Genomic DNA, 6,637 nt, shown 5'->3' on the forward strand with positions numbered 1-6,637 from the left:
GCAAAAAACGGCAAAAAAATCACGTTTGTTGTATGGAAGCCCCGCTTAAATATTTATTATATTCTGTTTTTAGTGTTATGAATGAAAATGAAAATATTTATTTTCAGGCAACTATTGGCCCATAGATAAATACCTTAAAACTAGCATACATATTATTAATATGTTATAGCGGCAACAGAAATATATCATCTGTGAAAATTTCAACTGCCTAGCTATCACGGTTTATGAGATACAGCCTGGTGACAGACAGACGGATAGCGGAGCCTTTAGTAATAGGGTCCCGTTTTTACCTTTTGGGTACGGAACCCTAAAAAGGAAAGATTCAAATGCTTCTGGTAAGCTTAGGTAGCTCAGGACTGGAGTCCCAAAAGGTCACTATATTGTTCGAGCCTGATTTTTTCCTTATCTCTTGTAGACTTATCAGCTTGGTAAAGATGAGTTTACATAACTAAAATGCAATTACAACATAATTTAACCATATGTACACCTCTTGTAACAAAGTTAACAAATAGTCATTTAACTGCGTTGACAATGTCGATGTTGAGACAGAATCATATGAAGAACATACTCTGGTCTGCTGCTTTGTTGCGTCCATCCATATTATATGTTTGTCAGCGGACTCAAGACACGAAGTTTCATGATAAACAGAAACATAAATAGGCTGACAGTTCAAATTGAACAGTCCAACAGTCAGTGAACAGACGTTCCTTGTTACCTTTCGGGTACGAAACTTAAAAGTTATATTTCAAGCAACTTCCTTGGCTTTGACGTGTTCAAAAACGATAATTCACAATGAAATCCGTTCCAATACTGAAACAATAACAGTCCGCAAATATCTAATAAAACTTGGCAAAAGAACTTAGGCGTTCATTTTCACCGTTCAACAAAGAAAATTAAATAAATTAACAATCGCGATCAGCATAATAGCTCTTATGATACTGGTGAAGTCAAGCTCATTTCTTAAAACGCATAAGGCCAAAGTGAATGATGAATAAAACATTGAGGTTGGACGGGCGGCTATCTGTCTTGTGTTGCCGAGTGGTTTAGAGATGAACCTCTGGTAAATAAACGTTCTAACAACCTTTAATCTGTAAATTCTTTACTTTAGAATATTATCTTTACTTATGGTTTTAATTTTTTTACAAAAATGGCCTCAATTGGGGCACTACAAAACTACAAAACAAACGAAAATACAAATACACAAGTCAAAACGCAAATTAAACATTCGATTTCGGCGACGACGTAAAAGCGTGGCTCTGTCGCGTCGACGGAACCGCCGAAACACGACACCCTCAAGCCACAAGTCGGCGCATGTGACGGTGTCCTGCATAGGCTGCGGCAAGCGCACTACAAACGAACTGAAGAGCACATATTTACCTACCTACTTAGATTATATTTACTTAGGCGACAAGGCGACTGCTATCAACTCCGTTGCTGTCACTGGTGTGCTCGTAAATGGCTGACGTAACCGATCTTGTTCTTAAAAGTTCGTGAACATTGCGGGCATGTGAGCACACCATTGATTAGATATTTACTTTATATAGATGGTCAAGCAAATCTTGTCAGTAGAAAAAGGCGCGAAATTCAAATTTTCTATGAGACGATATCCCTTCGCGCCTACATTTTTCAAATTTGGCGCTTTTTTCTACTGACAAGATCTGGTTGACCAACTTTAGATAGGAAATTATCCCTCTGGTGTTGCAGGACTTGCAGGTGTCTATGGACGACGGTAACTGTTTAGCATCAGGCGATTCGTGTACTCGTTTTTCAATATCATAAAAAAAAAAACAAGGAACCCGGAAAGTTTTTGCAACCAGGAAAGCTAATATAAGGAAAGTGAACAACTCAAAAGTAGTGAAAAACGGAGTTAGGCGGTTTCCCTTACTTTGTTCTTACATCAATTAAAACCGAAATATTACTTTGCCAATCCGCGAAAATATACCGTGATAGTCAATCAGTGCTAACCCGTTATACTTGCGTATTTTGCGGTGGGAAGGTGTTAACATTAATTGCATGTAAAAAATACGCAAGTATAACGGGTTAGCACTGATTGACTAGCACGTTATATTTTTGCGGATTAGCAAAGTAATATTTTGGTTTTAATTGATATGGATTTCCGCAAAGTAACGCCTGATTCTATTCATTATTTGTTCTTACATCGTTTCGCTTTTAAACAGCCGAGGGTGCTCGGCATTGTTCCACATGTAGACGTATGTTATTGTTCGCTTTGCAGTACTTTCCCGGTGCCATTTCACTCCCTTACGGGCCGTTTGAAAAGTCGCTCGTGTATTCCTGCCTTTGTAATTTAAGGTATGGAAAGTCAATTGCCTGACTTATGAAGGAGATTACAACGGGAAATAATAAACGGGGAATAAACAAGAATTGTCTTATAAAGCAATAGAGGGCCTATTCCTTCTCCATTCACGCGAAGCATCAGTCAGATCAGAAGCAAGAAAGCTACATATGGACAACTGATGGGAAATTTCGAAAATAAAAGGCAAATTTCCGATTGCAAAATTTTGTTAAATAAAACAAAACAACGCGGATAATTTTTTTTGTAAATCACATTATCTAAATGTCGACCTTCGCTGTACTCAGGGTTGGGCAAAATACTGGCTTCCACGTATTTCAAATACAAATTACAAAATACATTTTGAAAAATATTTGAAATACCAAATACAAACTACTTTGGTGACTGGTATTTGAAATACAAAATACAAATCACAGTGTTTAAAATAATGTATTTCAAATACAAAATACAACATACTTTTAATTTTTTTTTGTTTAATCATTTAGTTTTTTTAACGAATATCCTTTCCTAAAAACTTATAGGGTCATTGCGCTTGTTTTCGTACAGCTCTAGTTTTCATCCACTTGACGAAATTTGAATATAAACCTACATTGCTGCAAATAGTAAATTAAAAATGAAATATATTATTTGCTAATCTGTCAAGTGGTCGAAAACTAGAGCATGGACGGAAACTACTGCAATGACTCTATCCCCTGGCTGTTGACGAAAAGTTCCGCGCAGAATAGCTCGCGCACAGACATAGAATACGCGCTCGCGCTTGACAGACAGCTTAAGTGTGCGAAAGGGAATCCATCACGTATATGAACATCCCATGAGTGCGAAAGAGTCAGACTACCAATGAGAAAACGTAACTCTTTTGAGTTTGACGACGGCCGCGGACGGCCAAGAGCGTATCACGGTAATTTTCAAATTGAAAAATATACACGGATTAGGTTAGGACGAAAAGTATTAAATAAATAAAGTAATTCAGTGAAGATGGTGTCTTGTAGTGTTCCGGATTGCAGTGTCACAGGGCCAAATAATCCAAGCAAATACTCATTTCAGAGGATTTATGATATTCCGAGCGAAATTTTCTTAACGATATTTTGTCAAATTAACAGCGTACAAAGTGTAAGAAGCCGGTTTATACAGTTCATTATAAGTTTTTCTTCCTTTGTGTGCTAATATTTTATCATATTAGTCTATAATTTAAAATATTTTGTATAAAAACATAACCTGTTACTTTACGCTAGGGCTTGACAAAATGTTCATATGACAGTATCGATAACTTGTCGGTATATTAATAGCTATGTAATTATTTCTTCACAAGACATCATAAAGATATTAGCTTTTATAACCGACTTCAAATAATAACGATTGTTATACCTTTTTGAAGGTGCTCATGTTTAGCGGTAAATTTAAACTTCACTTTCCAACACAGTAAGAGATACATTAAGATAAGTCTGCAACGATTTTGATAGCACACGCAGTGCAAGTGTTATTTATACGTCATAATGTCGTAGAATTTTAACGTTTAGAATAACACATTTGAAAAAGTAGTCGATAAAGCAATCAAACATCGACAGATTATTAATATGTTGTAACATGACATCACTATTTTTGATCTCACATAGACAATTTACGCACACACTTGCATTTCATTTTTGGTCACACTTTTGAAGATTGACAGTTGTTCTTTGTCATAGCTCACGCATTGTACCTATTTGCCCTCGTACAAGTCGTACATTATATATAAAAAAAGTGTTCCATTTTAGGATCATAGAATTTAATAAAATGTATTTTGTAGAAATGTATTTTGAAGCTTGAAGTATTTGAAATACAAAATACAAAATACATGTGAGTGCAGTATTTGAAATACCAAATACAAAATACTTTTTCAGGTAGTATTTGAAATACAAATACAAAATACTAAAATGTATTTCAAATACGTATTTCAAATACATGTAATTGAAATACTGCCCAACCCTGGCTGTACTCAATCCTCCCACCTTTTCCACATATTCCAAAATGAATGCAAAACTTACGCCTTGCCTTAGGCTAGGTTCACACGGCGTTAATTTTTCCCGTATACCGTATACGGGATTTTATCGAATACCGTAGTGACAGCAAAATTTGTATAGAGACGATCAAAATCGTTCAGACGGCTAGACGGCTTTCCCGCATAGACGCCGTGTGAACGACTTTGAACGTTTCCTTACAAATTTGGCTGTCACTACGGTATTCGATAAAATCCCGTATACGGTATACGGGAAAAAATTACGCCGTGTGAACCTATATATATATATCTGCTCTAAATGGCCAGTGATCCATTGTCACTTATCCCCGCGTCTCCCTCGCACTTTGCGTTCGAAAACTATTTGAATTTGGAATCACTGGATAACCTGTATAAAAAAATAAAATAAAAGTAAATTTCTGATCTTCATTGAAAACATTTTAAGCACCAAAATATACGGTTCACGGGCGGGCCGCATCACAAATGGAATTACAGCCGCCGCCCGAACACGGGGGATTGTCCACTCCGGGCGGTAAACTAGCGTAAATTCTCTTAAAATTGATTCACCATTTTCGGAGTGCAATTTACTTGTTGAATTACAAATTATTTCGTCAGTTTAGACATCTTTTTTTATTTCAAAATGGCAAAAACGGAAATTTTGAGTTGGTACTTCATGTTGGCTGGTGAAATTGACTTTTAAGTGATGATTTTGAATGATGAATGTTATATATAATAGCATTCATTGGGATTTATTTGTTATGTTTTATACAGTTAGTATTTTTCTCGCGTTTATGTTGTAATTTTTTTGTGTTTGTTCAACCTTTGTGCCTTGTAACCCTCGCAAGGCTCACGATACCATTTTGCGTTTTCAATTTTGGAATCTTTCGCTTGCTATATTGGCCCAGGAGTTAAACTTTAACCCCTTGTAAAACAAATAATTATTTCATATCTCATGCTCTGAAAGTGGGTCGTTGTTGTTCTAAAAAGTGTGCAGAAAGTGATACGTTTCTGCTCTAGCGCAGAAAAGTGGTGTACTCCTCTGCGTCCCCGTCCCACGAGCAACTGGGTGGAAACAAAATGGAAAAATAGTGTCTTTATTTCCCCGCTTGGAACAATTGATAATTGTTCAATTTCACTAATCCCGTATTGAAATATTTTCATCGAAAATGATGTAAGTAAATTATTAAAATAAAATTATTCTTGTTTCTTATGTTGAATTGTATTTCCTCGATTACATAAGGAGGGAACCAAAAGGAATACACCAAAAATATTTTTTTAAACCTTACACTTGCGTAAATGAGCAAAGGCCTCTTATATAGCCACAGTTAAACGTTTGTACGTTATTAAATAGGGGTTTAAAGTTATTTAGCACTTTATTTATGAAAATAAAATTAAAATACAAGATAAAAATGGTTTATATGGCTCATCAATTGTTATTTAAAACATATTTAAATTCTTAAAATATTTTTAGTGCGGTAGTGTGTTACGGCTTTTAGAACGAAAACATAAAAAATTAAAAAGTAAGAGGCAATCCCGCTGATTTTCATACTACATATAAACATTAATAATGAACAAATCATTTTAAAATACTGCAGTTTGTTAAAATCTGTGTTTTTTCGTAAATATTGCAATCTAAATGTTTTTCGCTAGGGGTTATTTATCTTCACACATGTAAAGTGTCCGATTGCAAGTAAGTCCTAAGGAAAAAATCATGGCCGTAAGTCTATTAGGTAAGTAGTTGAATTACTGATTCTGCAAAATTGTATTGTCTTGTTTGGTTTCCTCGCATTCGATATGAAAAGTAGAGTGTTTAACTCGGGTGAAAGGCACCATTTCCGTCTCGGACTATTGGCGCTCTCACTGCGTTCGAGCGCCAAACTACCTCGACAGAAATGGGTGCCTTTCAACCCTTGGTTAACAATCTACTATTAAACGCTACGCCCCCCGAACCGAACTCAAAAACTACTACCACAGAAATCTGTCCCGAAGTTGATTCAGAACAAACGCTCAAATGACCCTTAAACATTATCGCCGAACTACACAATTGAAAGAATTTGTTCATTGATTACATAAATTTGGTTGATCGTATCTCGAGGGGTCGCGGGCCCCGGGTATTTACGGCCTCCACCATTCTATTTACGACTAAATAAAATACGACTATTCTCCACACGAAATAGCCGTAAAATTTATAGAAATGGAACTATTTATGTCTAAATCACACGTATAGTAAAACCTCAAGTTTATTTATAAGAAGTACATCCTTATTCATTGCATGCTAGGGTACTCTACAAATGTAGTGCATTATTGTTTTCCATCGTATTTTCGTTCGGCAA

The 6,637-nt window shown here is 35.8% G+C and overlaps 1 long non-coding RNA gene across 1 annotated transcript; it reads left to right on the forward strand.

Moving 5' to 3' along the window:
- Positions 1-3,366: 3,366 nt before the first annotated feature.
- On the forward strand, positions 3,367-3,938 carry LOC134794036 (uncharacterized). The gene is made up of 2 exons (XR_010144623.1): positions 3,367-3,601; positions 3,632-3,938. It is a non-coding gene; the product is annotated as an uncharacterized LOC134794036 (long non-coding RNA).
- Positions 3,939-6,637: the final 2,699 nt, after the last annotated feature.

This window comes from Cydia splendana, chromosome 9, assembly GCF_910591565.1.
Source record: "Cydia splendana chromosome 9, ilCydSple1.2, whole genome shotgun sequence".
NCBI lineage: Eukaryota > Metazoa > Arthropoda > Insecta > Lepidoptera > Tortricidae > Cydia > Cydia splendana.